Genomic DNA, 24,221 nt, shown 5'->3' with positions numbered 1-24,221 from the left:
ATCAGAGAGGTCACAGTTTGTAGTAACCGACGTGGAGTCATGGAGTGAAACAGATGTGATTTCTGGCGTTCCCCAAAATAGTGTTACAGGCCCTCTGCTGTTCCTTATCTATATAAACGATTTAGGAGACAATCTGAGCATCTGCCTTAGTTTTTTTGCAGATGATGCTGTCGTTTATCGTCTGGTAAGGTCATTAGAAGGACAAAACAAATTGAAAAATGATTTAGAAAAGATATCTAAATGGTGGGAAAATTGGCAGTTGACCCTAAATAATGAGAAGAGTGAGGTCATTCACATGAGTGCTTAAGGGAAACTGATGAATTTCGGTTACACGATAAATCAGTCAAATCTGAAGGCCGTAAATTCAACTAAATATCCAGGAATTACAATTACCAAGGATTTAAATTGGAAAGAACACACGTAAAATGTTGTGGGTAAGGCAAACCTAAAACTGCGTTTTATTGACAGAACACTTAGAAAATGTAGCATACCTGCTAAAGAGAGTGCGTACACTTGTTCGTCGTCTTTTGGAGTACTGCTCTGCGAACTGGGATCCTTACCAGGTAGGATTAAAGGAGAACATCGAGAAAGTCTAAAGAAGAGCAGCGCGTTTTGTATTATCGCGGAACAGAGGAGAGCATGTCACGGACATGATACAGGATTTGGGATGGACACAAATAAAACAAAGGCGTTCTTCGTGGCGGCGGATCCTTCTCACGAAATTTGAATCACCAACTTTCTCCTCCAAATGTGAAACAATCTTATCGACGGTAACCTACATAGGAGAAATGATCATCATAATAAAATAAGGGAAATCAGAGCTCGCACTGAAAGACGTAGGTGTTCGTTTTTCCTGCGCGTTGTTCAAGAGTGGAATAATAGAGAATTATTTTAAAGGTGGTTCGATGAACCCTCTGCCAGGCATGTAAGTGTGATCCAAGTAGATGTAGAAACAGGTAGATTATCTGTACTACGCAAGGCAAGTGAAAGAAACACAAAATGTAACGAACGGAAAGACAATTATCACACTGAAATCACGTCCTATGACGGTCTCCTTGGCATTACAAAAGACTGCGAATGATACTTATCAAGTTGTGTGATCTCTACTAACAATGATGCCTGCTCTGCAGCGTGCTCTAGTGCTGGACAACAGGTTTGTAAGGACTTCTAGTGGAAGGGCGTTACTTCACCACCTGCGTGGTTCACAACTGCTGGTTGGACGTTGGTGCTTTCAGGCGTCTGCCCAAAGCACCCCACATGTACCAGATGTAATTTAATTTGGCGAAACAGCCATGACAGTCCATTCGATGAAAATCCTCTCGTTTCGAGAGCTCTTCCACGAGCGCTATTCGATGCGGTCGCACGTTGTCATCCGTAAAATTGAAGGTATGGCCAAATGCAACCCTGGAAAGTCGCAAATGGGAAAGAAGTAAAGTGTCACAATAACGCTGACAGGTGAGTACACATTATTCAAAGATTTGTAAGGTCAGTACGCTCAGGCAACATAATGCCTCCCCACAGCACCTGGACCACAGAAACGTTCGAGTTAGACCGTGCCGGAAGTGCACCTGTAGCGGTGCAAACACGTATTGTCCAGTGACATTATCGAACATGATTATTTTAATGGTCAAGTCCTATCGTGTGAGGAGGCATAATGCTGCGTGGGCGTACTGATCTCCAGATGTTTGAACGCGTTACGCTCACCGACAACATTACTGTGACACCGTGCTCCTTCCCCATATACATCTATCAAGTGTGCGATCGCCCTTGACTTCATTTTTACAGATCACAATGAGTGATGGCTTCGAGAAACGCGGATGGAGGAGCTCTTGGAACGAGAGGATATTCGGCGAATCGACTGGCCTGCCCATTCTGTCGACATACATCCCACCGAGTACTTGTGGAATCGGTTTGGGAGACGTATTTTAACGCGTCCACATGCACCAGAATCTATCCAGGAATTGTGAACTGCGTTGATAAGCACTCCCAAGTATCTCTTACGATTCTTGTGGTCAGCTCACGATCACGTTGCAGATCATTCACTGCTGTTTGTGGTGATCCCACACCCCATTAAGAGGCATTTCCTACCTTTTCCAACGTCCAGGGGACCATCATAAATCGCCGTGACTCACTTTACTTGTTGGCTTTCAATAAAAGCGTCATTTCTGCACGTCTCATTACATATTTCCTTCACTTACCTACAGTGTAACAGAGCCTTCTGTGTGTGGTCCAAGTTTCATCGGAGCTGTGTTACTTGGCAGTGACACATAATGTGAAAGTTACTTTGCTTCATACGTTTGGCACTCCAGTGTATTTCTAGGTATGTACTGAGTAAAAATTGTTATTATTCACGACATCTAAACATAGATAACTCAGCATCTTCGTAATTTACAGCCAATAGTTAAACAACGAAGTAAGGAGGCTAGACAAATGACGTGGGCGCCATATTGAGAATCTTATGGTTATACGATACTTTTAATCTAAGAGTAATTTGTAATGATGACTTTACATCATCCATATTACCATATGGTTAAGTTACACACGAGTGTTATCAACGGAGTGGCTGTAATTGTTGTATTGATGTGTTTCCTTTTGGTGCATTTTTTATGTTTGCAGAAGATGGGAGCTGGAAAGTATTATTCATTCCGTCAGCACAATCACCACCATCACCACCACCATCACCATCGGCCGAGCAGGGAGGACTCCTGCGAGCAAACTTATATCTAACGCCAGTCCGCTTGGCTCTAGTGTAAGCTCGCCCCAAGGTACGCCACGGAGCCTGTCTGTGTCCACTTTGTGGTGTGCCCACGTGGCCTGCACGTGTTGTGCATGTTTTCTCAACAAGTGGATGCCAACCTGGATTCATCTGCAGCCCTGCGTTCACTGTTTGCCTGACATTATGTGTTCTACTTCTGTTTTCCCTCTACACACCGCGTCGCTGTACTCAAATACTAAGTCAAAGCAGTGTTCAGTTGCTGTAAATGTTTATACATACACACACACACACACACACACACACACACACACACACACACACACACACACACACACACTGCGTCGCTGTATTCAAATACTAAGTCAAAGACAGTGTTCAGTTGCTGTAAATGTTTATACACACACACACACACACACATACACATACATACACCACTGATAAAAAACGTGACGACAAAACCTTCAAATACATCTAACAGAGTACAATATTTAGTTACTGATTATGCCACGAATGTCACATTCTGACACCATCACATGATTCTATAAGCGCATACAAATAAATACCGAAGTAAAGACAAGAAATATTTTGATACTCCTGGTGGAGCAAACATAATATGCACTTTTCATTGCCATGAACAAGTGAATTATCAAATGATAATTATCATGGCGCAAATGCTCGATTCATATAAAATATCACAAAATTAATAGTGCTGATAGTTGTGAAAGAAACACGGAACTTACTGTAACTACACGCACACACTGCTCATCCGCCATTTTTTTCTGTTGTCTGTCTTCTCAACTAACCTACGTTCAGGAACACCCACCACCATCGCCAAGAACTTCTTACACCAGAGCACATCGCTAGCACCACAAAAATCACACCGACCTCTGAAATGAAAAAAATTATTGAAATCGGCAGAATAGAAACAAACGTAAGCTTATTTCCAGAAACACGAAAGAAATGGAATATTGGTCAGTATCTTTATTCGAGTTACAGACCAAGATGTTTGTACCAGGGAATTAATTTCTGTCAAGATATTTAAATAGCGTCGAACCAATATTTATATATGTGGCACACTCAGAAAGTAAGAAAAAAAAAGCTTCGTAGCTCTATGTAAAAGTAGAAGCACCACATATAAGCTGGAAAAACAGGCATATTGACTGTCGACTCCAAACCACTTCTTAGCAGATTCAATATGTTGGCTGGATGTGACTGAAAAATTGGTTGTACTCATATACTGAAATTAATTACTTGGTGTAAAGCATTGTAGTCCATTACAGGATTGAATACCTTAAGTTCATTTCGCTGAGACTACCTCACATCTTGTTGATGATCTGTAATACAATAAATAAAAGGCCACATGAGTATTGATAGTGAGTAAATTCTCATAATAGAGGTATAGGCTTGTTGGCATTTGTACTAATGTGGACAATTGTGTCTACCACTGACGACCTTCACGCATGTTTACAAGCCAAATGAAATGCTGTAAACATAAAATTGTAACACAGGAGTTTAGTATATTGCCTAAAATGTAACGAGAAATGAGCATCATCGAAATATATGAATTTCAGTTGTGCAGCACAGAATAACATAAAAGCAAATTCAAGATTACATGCCATAAACACTCATAAAGATCACATAGAAAATATATACTCCAATTCTTTAGCAAAAACGCGATATGTGTTCCAGGTTCATGCTACAACGCTACAAATCCCTTGCTTCACTTTCGTTCCATTACTGGTATTTGTTTTTAAGTGTCGCACGTATCCTGCATGTACTTGTTACCCAAACGTTTTTGTGTACAGGTGGAGGAATGTGAATGTCTGTGTACCCAACCCCTTGTCCTCTTCGCTCTCCAGATGCTTATGGGCAACATTTCCTAATCTCTGTTCCGTCGCAGTGTCGAACTTGCTGTTAAACGTAATATTACAATCAAGAAACAATGATTTCGGTTAGGCAAATAAAAAATATGTAGAAGGAAACTTTTCAACTACTTCACAAGCGCTTTGTAATGATTCCATCGTATAATTATCACTCAAGAGTGATCAGTAAGAAGCAAGATACAATACGAATTTGTCGCGCGTGAGTGCATCATATTTATTTTTCGCATACGATGATGTTTGGGAAACGTTGCCTGTGCATGATCCTTCTATTCACGGCCCTCCTCTCATCGAAACTCACTGCATGACCTCTGTCACGAACGGAAGCCCTCTGAAGTTATTTTTTCGTTTTCAGTTATATGGTTTATGAATGAAATGCTGTGCACATCTCTCACAGCGCTTCCTGGAAAATGAAAGGAACTCACGCCTGTTTAACATATGTGTTGGCAACGCACGAAGGTGTTACTGCAAAAGGGACTGCTACTGTATCGATGTATAAATGTGAATGTTGCATGTCGCACACGATGAGTATGTCCACTCTTCTCTAGGAATACTTAACTTTACATGAATAACTGACGCTTTCCAGATGCAGATCCTCTAGAGAAAAGCGTAAAAGTTCAACAATCATATTTCGGTTTCCAGAAATACCAGATTTTTGAAGTAACTTTAAGAACCTCACGTATTACGAAGGAGGTTGTTTTTTTCTGAATGTCATTGTTGCAGTGCTTCCGTCCAGCGAGATTTTCATTGTTGTACATTATTCTATCGTTCTACATATATAAATGAATGCACACACTCCCAGAAATTTAGTAACATGTTACCCTAACTCTCTACTACCAATCTCTCACCTCCTCTGCTACGATATTGCTACATGCATATGCTATTTGTTGTGTCTGTTACAGGTTTCTGCAGAGGAGAAATCTAATCCCGGTAGCCTAAAACAAATGTGTTCATTAACTAGTGTGTACTGAAAGAAATGAAGTGGAAATTTATCAAATACATATCAGTTAATGGACTGTTTGCACACCACAGGCAAAGCCCGGTAGTACGATAAATGTTTGAATTATGTTCACCCACTTTAATCTCTTGAACTGTTTTTCTAGTTTCACTTCTGCGCATCACGAATTAGGAGTATTTGAAGAATGATGGCGTCAACAAAGACGTTTGCTCTACGAATCGTTTTATGTAGCCCCTGACATGTGAAACATAATTACAGCTAAAAGGAAGAAATAGATGTGTATCTCACGAACGACATAACAGTAGAATAACGCCTGAAACCCCGTGCTAGTTAGATCATATCCCAGTGGTAAGCATAATTAAACTCATTAAGAAGAGAACATGTGGCAGAGTGAAAGTACACCACACTCTCGTTAATACACCACTTCATAAAGGTGTCTTGTCTTAGGAACATTGGCCCTTGTGTTATCATAAATAAACCAACACAGTCTGCACAACAACTTCTTACTTACCTACAACCGGTTTCTGCCTGCGGTGCAGATCAACTTCAGGTCTAGCTTGAAACAAAAAGGTATCAACAGTGACGATTTTAAAGAAGTTTGTTGTTAGAAACACTTGTCTGATGGATAGTAAGTACTATGAACTTGCACATACATACATGGCGCCGCAATATGTCAATGTCTCGTGAAAATAACATAAAAAACAAGCAGGTTGTGGAAAGAAAAATTTTCGTGTAGTCACTGACATGTGCGAAAGTCATAGATGATTACAGTGAAACAGTCTAAGGCCACCTCTCCGTACATAATTAAAAAAAAATTTCATGAGGAATCAGACAAAAACGACACCTTTCAGCTTGAATAGTCCGTTACACAATAGTAGGCAAAAAACAAAAGCACGGTCCTGTGTCTGGTCAGTTCGTTTACATCTGTCTTTACCTACTATTGTGTAACGCATTATTCACGCTGAAATATCTACATTAACGTGTCCTTTAAGTCTCAATTTTTATTCAATTCTTATTTAATTACGTACCGAGATGTAGTTTGACGCTGTTTTAATGTACTCATCTGTGACTTACGCAGATGTCATGTGACGATACGACAATTTTTCTCTCCACCATGTCCTTGTTTCTTGCGTTATCTTCAACAACGTTGACAAACTGCATTTTGCGGCGCCATGTTCAGTTTGTGTTCATAATATATTGTTGTTATTTCTACTGTGCACGAGACAGGTGTTCGTAATACTACAGTTCTATTAAATCATTATTGTTTTTGCCAGTTACAACCTAGACCTGATGATGATGTCCATCACAGACTGACACCGATTCACTGTAAAATAAAAGTTGTGATGCAGACAATGTTTGTTTCGTTAACATATTAAATTATAATTCCAAATACTAAGTGAGCGAAGTGACCCAGTGGTTAGAACTGTAGATTGTCAATCTAAGATGAACTACAATACTTCATATTTAGATTTTTTGTGGTTTTTCTATACCACTTAGGGCAAAGCGTAGGATACTTTGAAAAGAACATAGCAGAATTCCTCCCATAGTCTTCCTTCCCTATTCGAACTTATACTCTGTTTCCAATCATCCTTCTGTCGATCCTGTCCTAATACAGTATTCCGTGAGATATTAACTCTTGGGAGCACCCGCTTGTATGCCTTTGGAAAAACAACAACAAAATCATTTCTAATTCTACTCGTCCCTGTCGTTCAAAATGTAACAGTCACACATTACCTGAGATGTCTCCCTATGTTAAATAAACCTTCGCAAGTATGGCATACAACACGACAGGTACATCATCCATTGCATACGACTACGCATTTATTGAAATAATGTAACATACACAAGTTAAATGACATCCGAAAATTAAGAGAATTGGGAGTAAATAGGAAAATAAAAACTTGCAAAAGATGCACTGAACTGTTAGCTAAATATGAATAAGATGTTAATCAAATAATTCGGTATGAAAGGCTATTAAATTAGTGCTTGAGCACGTGGGCAATTTTGTTAGGAAATACAAATTTACCGCCAAATATATTTCTGTATAGAAACAGATTGATTTTTCAGTATACTCCGCGTTTTTATTATTGCCTGAGTTCCGTGTAAAGCGGATTTACCTATCACTTTTCAGGTTCCTGAACGTGCAAGCCGCAAGAGTTAGGCTGTTGCTCATGGCAACATTGCTAACTTGCAGCATGCATAAATTTTACTAAATCGGAGACCTTTGAAATTTATGGTACTATGACTGCACTCCTGTCATTCTTCTTTCATTCCTACAATGTACTGTGATATCAACCTGGAGAATTAACTTGATGGTAATACAGGACCGCCTTTTACCAAAATATTTTGCTATTTGCTATAAACCCATTGTGAAATTTCTTATTTTACAGTAACTGAAGGATCACAGTTCCTTTCATCTTTTCTAGTTTGTTGAGGGAATTTTTACTAGTGGATTCTTGATTACTCAAAAATCGCTTAAAGGTATCAGCAGATGAACCGCTTTAAGGTGCTTAATGAAGTGTCGGTCTGCCTCTAAAATTTTTATCTCCCACACTTCATTACCAGATCGACGATTATTTAATGGCTCAAGATATATCCTGTCAACAGATTGTTGATTTTAGTCAAGTTCCAATTCGTTCAGTACCTCCACACTAGTTATCCGATTTACCCATGTAATATTCTGCACCCTTCCATAACATGACATTTCAAAAGCTCCTGTTCTGATCTTTTTTGAACCGCTTGTTTTTTATTTTCACTACCTTACAAGGCTCCACTCCATACGAATACTTACAGAAAAGTCTTCCTAAGGCTTACATTTTTATTCAGTGTTAACAAAGTTACGTTTCTCAGAAGTGATTTTCTTGCTATTGCGGTTACATCCTCTCTACTTCGATCATCATTAGTTATTTTGCTGTCTAAGCAACAAAAGTCATCTACTTTTCATGACTCAAAGTCGTCTGATTTAGTTCGACTACATTCCATTATTGATTATCTTCTTTCCAAATCACTAACCATTCCATTAATGTGCTCATATTTGCCGTCTTTGACAGATTGTCAGAGTTATCGTCAAGTCTATAAGTTTCCATTTGTTCTCCCTGGACTTCGTTCTTTTGTTTTCCAAATTTTTATTTTGTATCCGCCTCAGATTCCTTAGCGTGTAGACAGAACAACATCGGGCGTAAGATACAGCTTAATGTCATTCCTCTTTTGCCCCCTGTAATTTGTCCTCACTCCCTTTAGAATTTCAGTAGTTATAACACTGTTAATAATGTCAAAACATCTCTCTAACTCCACAGATCCTACAGACATAGGATAGAATTTCTTCAACTTTTCGAAGATAAGTCATAGCGTCAGTATTGCCTCGCATGAATTGTACAGACAAAAAATGTTGCAAGTCGGGTAGAAAAGTTAGGCAACCAATGGTCGCCTAGCATACCTCTGATTTGGTGGTGACAGTAGTACGAGCTTTTGGCGTGGACGCGGCGCACTCTGTAGCTAGGGATGTGTGGCACACAGGCGGGCACTCGGTCGGTGGGTTTCGTTTTCCCCGACCGCCATTTCGTCACGGAGCCTTCCCCGCGGCTCTCTCCGGCGCGTAGCTGCTCCGAGCAAAGCCAGACTACGGCCCCCTCGACGGCAGTCGATAACTCAAATCCCACGTAAGGACCAAGTTCGCCGGGTATCTCGGCCAAGCACGCGCACCTTGCAGCCGCGCCGTAACAAATGGTGGCTGGCCGCGCTACGTGCAGCTGCTCTCTCCAGTATTAAACCCCCCAGACGCCCTCGTGGGAGCGGCACGCCCGTCCCCCACTGGATGCTCTAACGTCTCCAAGGAATTCATCTTCAAAGGAAATATGAAAGGGTTTCTCGTAGAATATTTTATGGAATAACTATTATGGACCGTGAAGAGTGTATTAAAGAAATGATGGGAACCGACGTAGCTGGATGAGAATTGGAACCAAGACCAAGGGAATCATGGCAGTCTGTCTACCTTTTGCCAATGACATGACCATTCTCTCCAACGACGGAGAAACTGATAGGACTCCAATTGTGCTCTTACAGGAAACCGATGAAGAAACTGGCTTGCAGATATCATACGAATGACATCAACCAAAAGAGACCGAACGATGAAGTCTATGGTTAAACATAGTAAATGTCAGATGCATACGCAAAAGACTTGTACGATTTTAAGATCACCCTAAAAGAAAAGACGGAATCAGGTTGTCCAATGAGATCTTCGACGTGGTTTCTTGGCTGGTCGGTGATCTAGAACGAGACGAATTTTCAGCTATAGTGCTGATCATTCGTATCGAATGAAGGAGACTTTCAACAAATATTAAACTGATGTGACGTAGTATGCTTGGTTATGCAAGTTGGGTTGGGTTGTTTCGATGGAGGAGACCAGGCAGGGAGGTCATCGGTCTCTTCGGATTAGGGAAGGACAGGGAAGGAAGTCGGTGGTGCCCTTTCAAAGGAACCATCCCGGTATTTGCCTGGAGCGATTTAGGGAAATCACGGAAAACCTAAATTAGGATGGCCGGAAGTGTAATTGAACCGTCGTCCTCCCGAATGCGAGTCCAGTGTGCTAACCACTGCGCCACCTCGCTCAGTGTTAAGCAGGTAACTAATGTTTCAGTACAACCATGTAAAGCAGGCAGAATTATGACATGAATACTATGTATGTTATAAATGATTACTCAGTCGGTCCGTCATCTATAAATGTTTGTGTGAGGATGGTGTTACGGCTCTTGTAAGAAGAAAATGTGTGTGAAATCTTATGGGACTTAACTGCTAAGGTCATCATTCCATAAGTTCACACACTACTTAACCTAAATTATCCTAAGGACAAACACACACCCATGTCCGAGGGAGGACTCGAACCGTCTAAGAAGAAGAAATTCGACAGTTGCGGAACGGTGACCTGACGAGACTGCGACTTATTGTTTTGCCGTATTGTTGTTGACGTAGTTAGGAATCCCATATCTGGAAATATGGAATCAATGAGTTCAGCATGGCCATTTCATTGCCATTCATTGTCCATGTGACTAGAGCCCGAGAAGAAAGCGTATTGTTTCCTCGGGCGCGCAGCATCGTACAACTGCGTCACGCACCTTGAGTCAGGAAATGGACTTGTACACAGCAAGATGGCGTCTGGAGCACTACAGACTGTGAGCACGACGACCCCTGTTGCTGCCCCCTTAACGCGGCAGCAGGAAGGGATGCACCGACAGAGGAGCGCGCAGTGACACAGACGACTCCCCTACCCGCATACAGCAGCTAAATGAGAGGTTCTATGCAAGAAAAAATGTTGCCATCGTCATATGGGCCAAAAACATGGCGCAATGTGAAGCATGTACTGGTTACACTGTCAGTAATTGGAACAAAAGGCTTTACTTTTATGACCTGTGAAGGCCTGTAGCTATGTCGCACCTTACAAGTCTCGGTAATGTTCTGTTTCAACAAGATAACGCAAGCCCGATTGTTTTCCGTAGGTCTTGATTTATAGGGTCTTTCACAAAGGTCTGATGATTTCAAATTTGAATAAAACATAAAAGAATCGTGAAACAAAGTTGAACGTTTTACGACGCAAGGTACAACATTAATTCCAGTTTAATTGTGAAATACTACTTGTACAATCAACGACTATTCGCAGCTACACAACACTCGATGCGTTCCACCCAGTTTTGAACACATCTATCGTATCTTCTGGAGGAATTCTTGAAATTTCATAGTGAATTCGACCTATCAACAGTTGTAAGATTCTCGACTGCTCGGAGTACACTTACACTTTCAAATATCCCCATAGGTAAAACTCTGGCAAGGTTAAATCAGAGGAGCGAGGCGGCCATTCGACGCAACCGCTTTTGGAAACTAATGGATGAGTGGCATATTGCGACGTCTTGCTGGAACCAAGTTCTCGTAACGAACAACTGTCTGCCTGTAAACTACTACCCCGCTATGTTTGTTAGGAATGTTTACTCAGTGGGTCCGTCATCTATAAATGTTTGTGTGAGGATGGTGTCATGGCTCGTGCAAGAAGAAGAAATTCGACACTGGCGAAACCGTGACCTCATGTTCTCGGACGGTTTTCCGAGGGCCAGTTGACTTTCGATTCGATGCAGTGTCAGTCGTACGGAAGAATCTTACCAAGTTCAATATTTTTCCATGAGAAGATATTGTATATAGCGGCTGAATCTTGAAATGCTTAAAAAGGGCCCGTTTCACGTGCACTACACGTTCGCCGTGGCGAAAACAGCCCTCCGCCGCGAACGACCACGATGTTGCTTTGACCAGTACGGCATGACTACTGACCTGTAATTGAGACGAAACTTGACACGCCATACTACTAGTATACGACGCTACCGTTGCAGTATTTTGTTTTTTGCGTTCTTTACTCCAATTTGAAATCGTCAAAATATTGTGAAACACTCTGTATTGTTGACGAACACGTATAGAAGCTTATGCTTTCAAATGATAGAGCACAGCAATCAGTCGTCCTTTTCTTTCAGGCAAATCTAGATTTCGCCTTGTGGTCAGCCATTATCAATGCACAGCGTCATAGTATCAATGCATCTCCTAGTGCGTCAGTCCCCCTTCGTTCGTGCTTCTGTCCACAGTGTTGACGATTTTTGAAACTATGGGGGTGGTGAAACTATTATGATTGTTTATAAACAGTTATAGGGCTGCCATAGCAGTCTTGAACGAACTGTGGCAGAAGCCCGAACAACGTAATAGAACATGCATTAATACTATGAAATAGTGCGTTGATAATTGCTAGGCACTAGCCGAAATCTAGATTTCCCTAATAAAACCCGAAAGAAAAGGACGATTGCTTGCTATGCTCTGTCACTTGAAAGCCATATCACACTCGTTGAGTGCACTCTAATGAAGGTAACTTAGGTGTTTCTATACCGTTGGATGCTAATAATGTTTGGAGGCTGCTTGGGAACGGATGATCAAGAGCCGGAAGATTACCTGCAAGAACGTTTAGTGATATTTGTACAGAGGACATTGTAGAATATATGGTCTGGGTCTTCTTCCTCTCTGTACACACATAGAGGGGTGGCGGTTAGTTGAGCCGACAGATGTGTTTATTGAACATACAATAATAAAATTTCAACCTTGCTATGATCGTCGTATATCTCCTTGATCTTTGTACCTCACTATAGCACAGTACTCTTGGAATTGAGGGCTGAACCAGTTCGCAGTGACTGTCTTTAATTTTACCATTCATCTCGCCAGTCCGAGGACAACCGCTCTCCGACCACGTGTGTCAAGTCTGCGAGAGAGAGTTCATCATATTTAATAGCTCCTGCAAAGATGCCTGCTTTACCAAAACATCTACTTGTTCATTTCCAGGTCTCCCAGAGTCACCCTTCATCCATAACGTCACGTAGTTGGGGCAGTACCTCCACACCCGAAACACAGCGTTGACAATTTTTGCAACTATGGGGGTGGTGAAACTATTATGATTGTTTTAAAACAGTTATAGGGCTGCCGTAATGTCAGAGACGGTGACTATTGTGTCTACTGTAGACGTCTGAGCGAAAAACAGGGCTTCCAAAATGGCAATCAACTCGGCTGCCATAGTAGTGGAGTGCGGATTTAGCTTGTGTAGGCCTTGTTTGCTTCGTGACACCCGATAAGCACTACCAGAGCCTTCACTAGACTTCAGCATCTGTATATACCACGCACGCATCGTGAGCTCTACAAAGTTGGCACAGCAGCCGACAATTCATCGCTCTACTTACAACCAAGAAATTAAAGAAGTTTCAATCATGTTTTCTACTAAAGTCACTGAATATAATTTTCTCAAAATATTATCAGCGTGTTACGTAATCCGTTTGTTATAAGAGTAAATTAAGTTCGTCTTATGGTAACGAACAGGCTAGCTGTGACTAGCTGCAAGGTGAAAAATGTCTAGAGCAAAGCATCAACATGTCGCCGTCCTCTCATGTCGGAAGATTTGGATGCAGGCGAGCTGATGCGGTAGTGAGGGTTGTGGCGGCGGCTTATGCACTTCAGGCTTCTATGCCTGGGATACACTGCTGCACTTCAGTCACCTTCTGATCCCAAAAAATGTGCTAGTCGACAACCACGAGGCAAATACCACGTATTTTGACACAAACCGCTGACAACGTCTTTTGTAGAATGCGTTTCACATCCTGAAACTGTTACAACCATCGCAAATCAGTTCTCATTGCCTCTGTAAACCTTCACGAGGAAGAAGTAGAAACTGGTCAAAATTTTACCTACTTTCTAACAGCTGCCGTCACTGTGAGCAAATTATCAACTTTTCTATGAATGACAGTCTGAAATCTGATTTCGGATTTCATTTCGCAAGTACTTCAGGTACCTGTTTGTTCTGGTTTCCTCAGAATTTTGATTCAGGGTCAGTCTGCAATTGAAATAAGAAGCAACTCGAAACAGAGTTAATAACTTCAAAACGAAAGCACCCATGGGTTGGTCGGTGAGAAAGGGTGCCGATTCTGTAATTAGATGGACGGATTATCTATTATTAAATGTCTAGCATTTGATCCAGCTTCGGCAACTGTAGTTCTATAGATCGAAATAATCTTAAGCAGTTGCAGAAGGGAGTTTTATTTCATTAACCAATTTCAGGCACTTATTGACGTTCTACAGAAGATTGTAAGTATCGTATTATTTGCTATTGTCAACAATAAAACGCATTTTACTGTGGTCCTCATTGGTGATACGTTCCTTATTAAAATGAATGTGGTTGGATATCTTCGGAGTCTCCAGTTTGTTTTCCTTGGGTAGGTACATGATTCTTTGTGTCTGGCTTGTCGTTAAGTTTAGTTTTTTATCCATGTTCAAAGCTGAAGCTGTATTTATCGGGATAATCAGCTTCCAGTAGCGTAAAAGGAATTTCATTTCCTTAACCTCAAGAAGGGTACTAAATGCCTGAAACCTCGCAGATTTTTTCAGTATATTAATTGTCTGTCTTGTTGTTGGAAGACTCGCACGGGTGAACGTATACGTGTCTGACACATGGTGACTGAGGGGTCTGTAGATGTGCTACACAGTGCGTTCTCGATGGATTTGTTTGAAAAATTTTCTCTACTACAGTCGTTTTAGTAAGTTTTCAAATCATTACCATTGAGTATAATTTTGTCAAAATACTGTCAGTAGCATTTCTTCAGTTTATTTTTCATCGCTGTCTGCAAAACATGGCGTTATTTAACGCCACATGGCCCCACAATTGGATAAACACTTACTTTCACAGCAGACATAATTTTCTCAAATTTCTGAAAAAATAAAATACATTTTTCGTACGAAATTGATAGTTTTATTATGTTTCATATCCTTTGTGAGTGATTGATTGGTTTGTCGAGTTTTAAACAAACCAACTTCCCCAAATATTAATTACGAAAATAGCTAAAATAATCTCATACTTTTGAGTAAATTAAGCAGACCAATCACATTTAGGTTATTAACTGAACACCATTTTTTAAAAGAAGTTTACATTTATCTTTCGTAAGTAATAGTTTTTAAATAAATGCAACTAGAGAATAAATAATGTATTCGCATCTACAATATGATCTTCAAGTTTAATACAATTTGAAATAAAAATTACTTGAGGCACGGCAGGAACTGCACATACCAGCATTTAAAATTACGTCACTCACAGTAAAATTCCCTTATAGTCTCGCTCTTCCTAACAAAAATGAAGTGTAAAATTTTTCAAGAATAATGTTACTGTCATCCAAGTAACATAACTCTCTACTAAAAGATACACAGTATTCTTTCTTACGTGATCTCTGGCCATTTTCATAAAAACAAGTGAGGAATGAGTTACCTTTCGTACAGTAATATTTATAATAATAGCCTTAAGCACAGTTTTTCATTATCATTGAGATTAATGTCATTCATTCCACTGCGAATATTTTTAAGCTTTAATCTTCTCGTCGAAAGCATGTGACTAATTCATCAATTTTAACGACCTGAAGTCTCAGTTATTATATTTGAACCATATTAACAGCCAGCATACAACCATTTTCTGTCCTACGTATAGTTAAACAACGGTCGGCCAGAGTGGCCGAGCGGTTCTAGGCGCTACAGTCTGGAACCGCGCGACTGCTGCGGTCGCAGGTTCGAATCCTGCCTCTGGCATGGATATGTGTGATGTCCTTAGGTTAGTTAGGTTTAAGTAGTTCTAAGTTCTAGGGGACTGATGACCACAGCAGTTAAGTCCCATAGTGCTCAGAGCCATTTGAACAGTTCAACAACGCTTATCTAGAGGGAATGCTCTCATCACAGTGTTGCGCAACTTACCTCTTGAGGTTAAAATATTGATAAGTCTACAAACACAACTGCGGCGTTCATCAAATTAAATAGAATTAAAAGATTTCGTACTATGGGGCTTCGTCTTACATTGAAAGGTATGATGTGTAGTGACAGCTATGGAGGTGGAGGAGACGTTCTTCTAGCCGTTAAGATGGCGGTGGCTCTCTCAGCCTGGTCGTTGTGTATCCTATCAGTTGGCAAGGGCAAAGAGAGGCTGGCGTGGTTAGAACGTGGCTGAAGCAAGACAGACGACGAGCATGTAAACTCTTTATTATTAGTGGCTTTCAGCAAGCAACGCGACCCATTTCTTTTTCGGATAGTTTCGGTTCAGAAAATGCAGAATTTGTTGTGGGGCATCGCAGAAAATTCCGATTTCAGCCCCTATACTTTCATGAAATTGTGACAGGTGGAGTCGCTATATGTCAAAATGGTGTCTGTAAAGGAGGTGTGTTACACGCAGAGAGCTATCATTGAGTCTCTTTCGGCGGAAAACCACAGCATCACATTTGTTTATAGGCGCTTGCAGAGTGCATCCCGAGACCTGGGAGTGAACCCATGGTCACTCACTGGGCGAGGCACCTGTCACCATCGCAGCAAGGCTGCGCACATCTGTCCCATCTGCGTGCCGGCCGGCCGCACCCAACTGCGACTCCTGAAAGCTTGGAACGTGCGGACTCCCTCATTTGAGGTGATCGACGGGTCACAATGAAACGCCTCGCTGCAGAGCTGGACGGCTCTGTTGCTAGTGCTGACACTCTCGCCGCCTAAGAGAATACCATAAAGAGCAAAATGTAGGATCATTTTTGCGTAATTGCTTGCGCGTTACGGGGCTGATAGTGACAATTTCTTGTCGAACAGGCGATGAAATATGGGTTCGTCGGTTCGAACTGGAAACAAAGTGGCAAACCACGCAGTGGCACTACACAGACTCTCCTTCTAAGAAAAAGTTCAAAGCCGCACATTCAGCCGATAAAGTCGTGGCGATGGTCTTCTAGGACTCTGAAGGGGTTATTCTGTTTGATGTCCTCAGTGATGGTGCAGACGGTCAACTCTGAAATGAATTACGCTATCCTAAAGAAATGGAAGAAGAAACATCTGCGTATTTGTTGCCAAAAATTGCAAACAAACTTCTCCCTCTCCTTGGCAATGCAAGGCCTCACACAAGCCTCCTCGCCGGAGAGTAGCTAACAAAACTTCACTGGACTGCTCTTCCTCATCCACCCTGCAGCCCCGATCTCGCACATTGCGACTTCCGTCTGTTTGGTCCAGTAAAGCATAAGATAATAAGATGGAAGACTTGAAGAAAACGGCTATCTAAACCTAATTATAACAGAAAGGGAAAACAAGCCACGGACAACGCTACTCACCAACGGCTCCAAGTGCCTCCAATCAGTCAATTCAACTGCCTCCCCAAACCACCCAGCAGACAGACATAAATCCGAACCCACCCGTCCACTGTTCCGCCACCTCGCGGGACGAGTTGGTCTCGTTCCTAGGCAACGCCAAAAGACATGGACAGAGGGCCGCAGCTATCTATATTCTATATGTACAACAGGAAACATTCGTGCTCACGGCTCAAGTCCCTTTACCCTATTCCCTAAACAAAACGTCTCTATTACGTTCATTTGTAGGCCTCTCGGATATATGCATCACAGAAACAGACATACCTATAATTTACAGACTAACTAAATTCACTCTACAGGCTTTCAAGAGCTGTAATGGGAACCAAGACGGTTAAGTATAGCGTAGGATCTCATGGCCAGAAACGTACCATTTCGCCATTACACGTGAGGTACCACAACACACGTGTATGTGTATTGGGTCTTATGGGCGCTCGACATCGAGGTCATCAGCGTCACCACACACCACACACGTTGGTCTATGTACTCCTGCTGCTTGCCGTCTGGGTCCAGTTACAAGTACGGCTCCATGTGATGACCACCGGCATCAATACAGATACAGCACCTCGCAAAATCTCCCGGTACACACTATCACCACCCCTAGTGTTTCAGCACCCCCTGCAGCAACAACGCACGCCGCAGGGGTCTCCTAAATCAAGCTTTTCATGCGACGATACAGACTGCAGTCTGTCGGGTGCAAGCCGGGAGAATATACGCGATGCACTAGTCAGTGGTTTCGAAAACCCGGTAAATTTGAACATGTGTTTTGTTATTTTGCATATAGCGGGAAAATGGTACGTTTCCCATGAGTTTCTATTCTAAACTTGCTAAGCTTAATCGTGCAGGTCCCCACTGCAAATCCTCAACATCTTTAGAGGAATTTAGTTACACCCTATACATGCACAGCTGATTCCAGTAACTAAAAGACAAAACACGGGAAAAAACATATAAATGTTAAACTCCACTTGGTACAGAGATACCATATACACTAAATTATTATTTCTTTATTTACTATAAACTGTGTCTACAATTGCCTACGACCTACACTGACAAACTTCCCTGCCACCCATGGCCTTCCTCGTCCCAAGCATGTACTTTTCCTGCATTGCCTGAAGAAACGCCGTTTGCTCCCGCACACCCAACATACCACAATGTGACACAGTGCAGGGGCCACATGATCAAGTAGATTTTATGTTATGTGTAAGCAACTGGTGTCACTGGCTCATCTCTTGGGTTCCTCCCACATACCAGAACAGTGAGAAACAGAATAGTGCGAGGAGCACGAATCCGGGAAAAATATTTGTCAAGGCCGCACTAGTGGTTGTAAAACGCACTTTCTGCCACTCTGTTACGTTGCAGATGACTATATCCGCCGTATTCTTATATCCGGAGAAAATAGAAGTCCGCAAGGAAACATACGACGTAGAACGAAATGACACTTGAAACTATTCCATTAATTAGACGTCTGTCAAAAGATGAAATCAGAGACATTTAACAGAATGTGAGCATATTCAGAGTGTTTCACAAGACGTAGACCACGGTAACCCAGATATTCATTGGAGACGCTTCAGTGTCTATCACTTGCAGTCGAGCGCTGCTTTCAGAGAAAGAATCCCGTGGCAGTATAGCAGGGCGAAATGACGTAATCGGCAGGGTATATCGGAGCGAAACGACCCAGAACAAAGGCGATGACACAGCAGTGGTTTAGCGTAATTTGTGATGATCAGTTTGAGTGGTTATCAAAAGTGAAATGACTTCGACTTGTCCTGCAGCAGGCTACATTGCGTTTTTCGAAGTTTCGCAAGTCGCCAACCATGCAAGCAGTGGTTATGTTGGTGTAGTGGCGGAACCGCTTAACCTGTGATGATGGTCTCTGGCGTTTCCACCGATGACAAGTATACACGGTCCACTAACATCAATGTGACCACTGCCTCCCTTCGACGTCAACGTGTAACGACCGCTCATAGCAGGCAGGTGACAGCAGTAATAGTGGAGGGTATATACAGCGTTGTCATGGGGACGCGGAAAAAAGTGCAGTCATTGTCGTAATGCGGAAACGGAGCAATTTATCTGACATTCGAAAGAGAATGACCATTGTCATTGGTATTTCCGAAAGGGCTAAATTTGTAAACAGTTCGCGTTGACGTCATTGTTAAAGCAGATCGTGCGTGGAAAAATGGCTCTATCTAAAACCGGCACTGAGGCAACGAGGCAACTGTGGTTAAGCACGGGACTTATATAGCGAGGATGAACGACGGTTGCGGAAAGTACACGGGCGTATAGACGGGCAACTGATGAGCAACTGACACCCAGATGAACCTAGGAGCTACCAACAGCATCTTCCTAACAACCGTTCAGCTAACGTTGGCTTGTAAGGGCTCAACAGCCGGAGCCACGTTCATGCACTCATGCTGACTGCTGTCCATTGGCAACGTAAGCTGGAATTTGCATACCAGTACCACGGCTGGACGTCCACTGAGTGGCGACAGGTGACCTTTTCAGGAAAATCACCTCTCATGCCCCATCGGGTATGTGGCCGTTGGCATGTACAGCGTGAAACGTCTGAAATCAAGTACCTAGTTGCCTTGTGGTGTGGAGAATGTTTCAGTGGTATTCCCTGCGTAGTTTTTCTGTAAGGTACAGTGGATCAACACAACTGCGCGTCTATTTTTGGGGACTATGCCAACATGCAGTTAGTTTTTCCTCGCCACGATGGTATCTACCAACAAGAGAACGCAGTATGTTACAGTGTATATACGTGATTCGAAGAAGAGTTTACCCTTCTTCTTTGACCACCAGATTCCAAGGATTTAAACTCAGTCGACAATCTCTTGTGCCAAGGATCCTCAAACGAGAGACCTAGCAAACTGGCCCAGGCCCTGTAATCGTTATGGTACCACATCCCTTTCTGCACCTTCCAGAGCCAAACTGAATCCTTTTGAACGTCTCGCAGAAGTCCCCGCAGCAAAAAGTGATTACACAGTCTTTTGATTTGTGGCCACATTAATTTGTCTGAACAGTGTATAAGACCGCTGTTTCCCAAAGACGACAGATACGATCGGTACACTCATCGCCCTCCTGCATGTGATTTACGTGGCCTGAGGCAGGTACTGATACTGGTGTCACTGGTGGGATTGCTGCGGACTCCTGATTTCCACTAATGGAAGTACTGTACCAGCTTGTAGAAGGGATGGTGATGGACCTCACTACGTTTGTCACTTCTGTGAATAACTGGTACAGTTCTGATGCTGACGTCCTGCCTTTTGTGCCTGTTCGTGCTGGTGGTGGTTGCCGTACTGTTGCTAGCAGTGATGAGTCATCAAACGTGACAACTCTTCCGTGGTGCATAGTTGGTATGTCGCTGCGCCATTGCCGCGGGCCTCCGTTGATACAGCGAATATTCCTGTGTTTTGGAGCTTGTTGATAAAACGTGATGATATGGTTGACTTCCATAACTCTAAGCATGGACTGGATCTAATTCTTTGACGTGATGGTTGGTTCCCGTCCGACTGTAGAAGGAGCAGCCCTGTCCCTGGTTGTCTACCATGAGGCAGTTTTGCAGGAATCTATGGACCTTGGGTAAGGAATGAAAAAAGGCACCTGGTAGAATTTTGCACATACCATAATTTAATCATCGCTAGTACTGGGTTTAAGAATAATGGAAGACGGTTGTACTCGTAGAAGTGAGCTGGAGACACCAGAGGGTTTCAGACGATTGTATAATCAAATAAAACACATCAAATGAATTTCCAGTCGCAAACAAGGACTACCATCAGCTGTAGGATGGAATGACGGCAATGACATTTTGCGCCGGAACGGGTGTGGTGGCCGCAGTGAGCATACATGTACAAAGGAACTTTGTATCGTTATCGGAATAACACAGACACTGCAATATCGTGATTGTATGATGGTATGACACGGATTTTGGTATCAGATACGAAGGACAGGTAACTATTTGTTGATTATGAACTGTAGATCAAAAACGAAGAAATTGCGAAAAAGTATAATTGTAAGGAGGTGCGCCCAAGATAAGTTGAGAATAGCAGAGGTTGATGAAAATTTCGGAGGGACCATTAGGCAACCATTGACTACAACAAGTGAACGGAATACAGTGGAAGACGCATGGGTAGTTTTGAGAGATGATACACTGAAGGCAGCAGAGACTGAAATTATAACTGATGAAAGGAGAAAATACGAGAAATGCAGCGAATGAAGCAGGCAAAAAAGGATACAAACGCCTAAAAGATGAGACTGACAGGAACTGTAAGATGGTTAAGCAGGAAAGCTAGAGGACAAATGTAAGGATATAGAAGAAAACATCACAAGAGGTAAGATAGATACCACCTACAGGAAAATTAAATAGGCCTTTGGAGAAAAAGATAAGAAATTGTACGAATGTTAAGAGCTCAAATGGAAACCCTGCGCTAAGTAAAGAAGGGAAAGTTGAAAGGTGGAAGTAGTAGACGTAGGAGCTACACAAGAGAAATAAAAGCAATATTATCGAAAAGGGCGTATATGAAGATAAGATGGTGGCTAAGATACTACGAGAAGAAGTTGAAAGAGTGCTGAAAGAGCTAAGCAGAGACAAGGCCAATAAGGCACACGATATTCCGTTTGAGGTATTGATATCATTGGGAGAACTTTCCATAACAGAACTATTCCACGTGGTATGCAAGATGTCAGAGACAGGCTAAATGTCTTCAGATTTGAAGAAGAATGTAATAGTTTCAATTCCAAAGAAAGCAGGCCCTGAAAGGTACGAATATTAGCGAAGCATGAGTTTAATAAGTCGTGGTTGTTAGTTTCATAAGTTGTGATTGCAAAATAGTAGCACGAATTATTTAGAGGTAAACGGAAAATTTTTTTAAATCCGACTTCGAGTAAGGCCAGTTTGGATTCTGGAGAAATGGAGGAACACACGAGGCAGTAGTGACCCTACGACTTCGCTTATAAAATGGATTAAGGAAAGCTTAACCCAGGTTTGTAGCATTTGTAGATTTAGAGAAAGTTTTTCACTATGTTGACTGGAATACACTCTCTGAAACTCTGACGGCAGTAGGGGCAAAACGCAGGAAGCGGAAGGTTATCTACAGCTTTTTTAGAAAGTAGATGGCATTTTTAAGAGCCGAAGGGCATGAAAGGAAAGTAGTGAGACAGGGTTGTGTAGCCTACCCCTGATTTTATTTAGTCTGCATATTGAGCAAGCTGTAAACGACATGAAAGAAAAATTTGAAAAAGGAATAAAACTTCAGGGAGAAGAAATCAAAACTTTGATGTGTGCCGATCATATCATAATTCTGTCAGAAACAGCCAAGGACATGAATGAGCAATTAAATTGAATGGCCAGTCTCTTAAAAGCAAGATATAAGATGAACATCACCAAAAATAAAACAAGGATAATGGAATGCAGTCGAATTAAATCAGCCAGTGCTGAGGGAATTAGACTAGGAGCGAGACATTGAAACTAGTTGATGAGCTGGGTTATTTGGCCATTAAAATAACTGATGGCAGAAACAGAGGATATAAAATATACAGTGGTAATGGTAAGAAAAGCATTTCTATAGGAGAGAAATTTATTAACACGAATATAGATTTAAGTGTTACGAAGTCTTTTCTGGATGTGTTTGTCTGAAGTGTAGCTGTGTATGGAAGTGAAATGTGAACGATTAAGAGCTGAGACTAGAAGATACTAGAAGCTTTTGAAAAATGGGGATATTGAATCATGCTGGAGATTGAAAGGGTACATCACGTAACCAAGGAAGAGGTACTGAACAGAACTAGGGAGAAAAGAAATTCAAGGTACAACGTGACTAGAGGAAGGGATCGTAGGTAGGACACATTCTGAAACGCCAGAGGATCACCAGTTTAGTAGGGGAGGAAAGTGAAGGTGGTAAAAATTGTAGAGGGAGACCAGGAGATCAATGCAGTAAGCATGTTCGAAAGTATGTATTTTGCAGAATTATTCAGAGTTGAAGAGGTTTGCACATGATGGAAAAGAGTGGAGAGTGGCAATGAAAACAGTCTTCAATCTCCAAATCACAACAGAGAAAACATTTCGTCATGTCAACAAAGCTAACAACACGACAGTTCATACTTCGGTACTAGTATTATAAAAGTGAAATTGTGTTTGCCTGTTCTCTTTTCAAAAGTAAACAGCTGAACCGACTCTGTTGAACTTTGGTGTGGAGATTGCATGGATACTGAGGAAGAACTCGGGCCACTTTACAAAGTCTGTTCTTTCTGACATTTATTGATTTGAATAAGATAAACTAATTAGGGAACATATTTACCCTTTGACAAAAGCTATATATTCTCTGACTGTTACTTACATCTTTTACGTAAATGCTTTTATTAGCTGATAAATTGTACATAATACTAGTCAACGTAATGAATGCAGTCTTGTAGAATCTTCAGAGTACGTAATCCACGCTTTATATTATATTATATTATAAATGCGAAAGTAACTCTGTAACGTTTTCATGAATAAACTACTGAAATTTGTTACGGAGATAGTTTGAACCCAGAGGAAGAACATAGGCTACTTCAGAAAGTAAGAAAAAGAATTCGACCCCTAACAAGATAAAGCTTGGAATGGAACATTTTTTAACGTGGCTTATTTTCACTAGTGTAAAATTGTTGCTTAATATACACGTTTCATAATGTATAGCTGCTTCAGTAAAGTGATGTATAGATGCGAGATCCTGCTCACTATCCTCCATAAGTGCCGCTCGGTACCGACACTGTATATTCCACGTTATGTGTTTGGGCAGGTGACTGAGGAGAGGATACACATAGCAAGCTCCCCCCCCCCCCTCCTCACCCCCCCCTCCTACACCCCCGTACAGCAGACTCTACGAAAACTACTGGCATGCAAACGCAGCTGCAGATAACAGCTAGTATACCATAAATACTCAGCTCAGGAACTGAATACTTGCACTTAAGGTACCTTACACGTAAGC

The 24,221-nt window shown here is 41.8% G+C and overlaps 1 protein-coding gene and 1 non-coding gene across 2 annotated transcripts in view; both read left to right on the top strand.

The window, feature by feature from the left end:
- The window catches only part of LOC124613621 (dopamine receptor 2-like), a 612,418-nt gene that overhangs the window by 587,588 nt on the left and 609 nt on the right, over positions 1-24,221 (top strand). The window lies entirely within an intron of this gene.
- Trnas-gga lies at positions 15,605-15,688 on the top strand. The gene is given in 2 exon segments: positions 15,605-15,644; positions 15,654-15,688. It is a non-coding gene; the product is annotated as a tRNA-Ser (tRNA).

Source organism: Schistocerca americana, chromosome 4 (assembly GCF_021461395.2).
Source record: "Schistocerca americana isolate TAMUIC-IGC-003095 chromosome 4, iqSchAmer2.1, whole genome shotgun sequence".
NCBI classification, from domain to species: domain Eukaryota; kingdom Metazoa; phylum Arthropoda; class Insecta; order Orthoptera; family Acrididae; genus Schistocerca; species Schistocerca americana.
The sequence above is the reverse complement of the archived record's forward strand: the minus strand, read 5'-3'. Positions and strand labels throughout refer to the sequence as shown.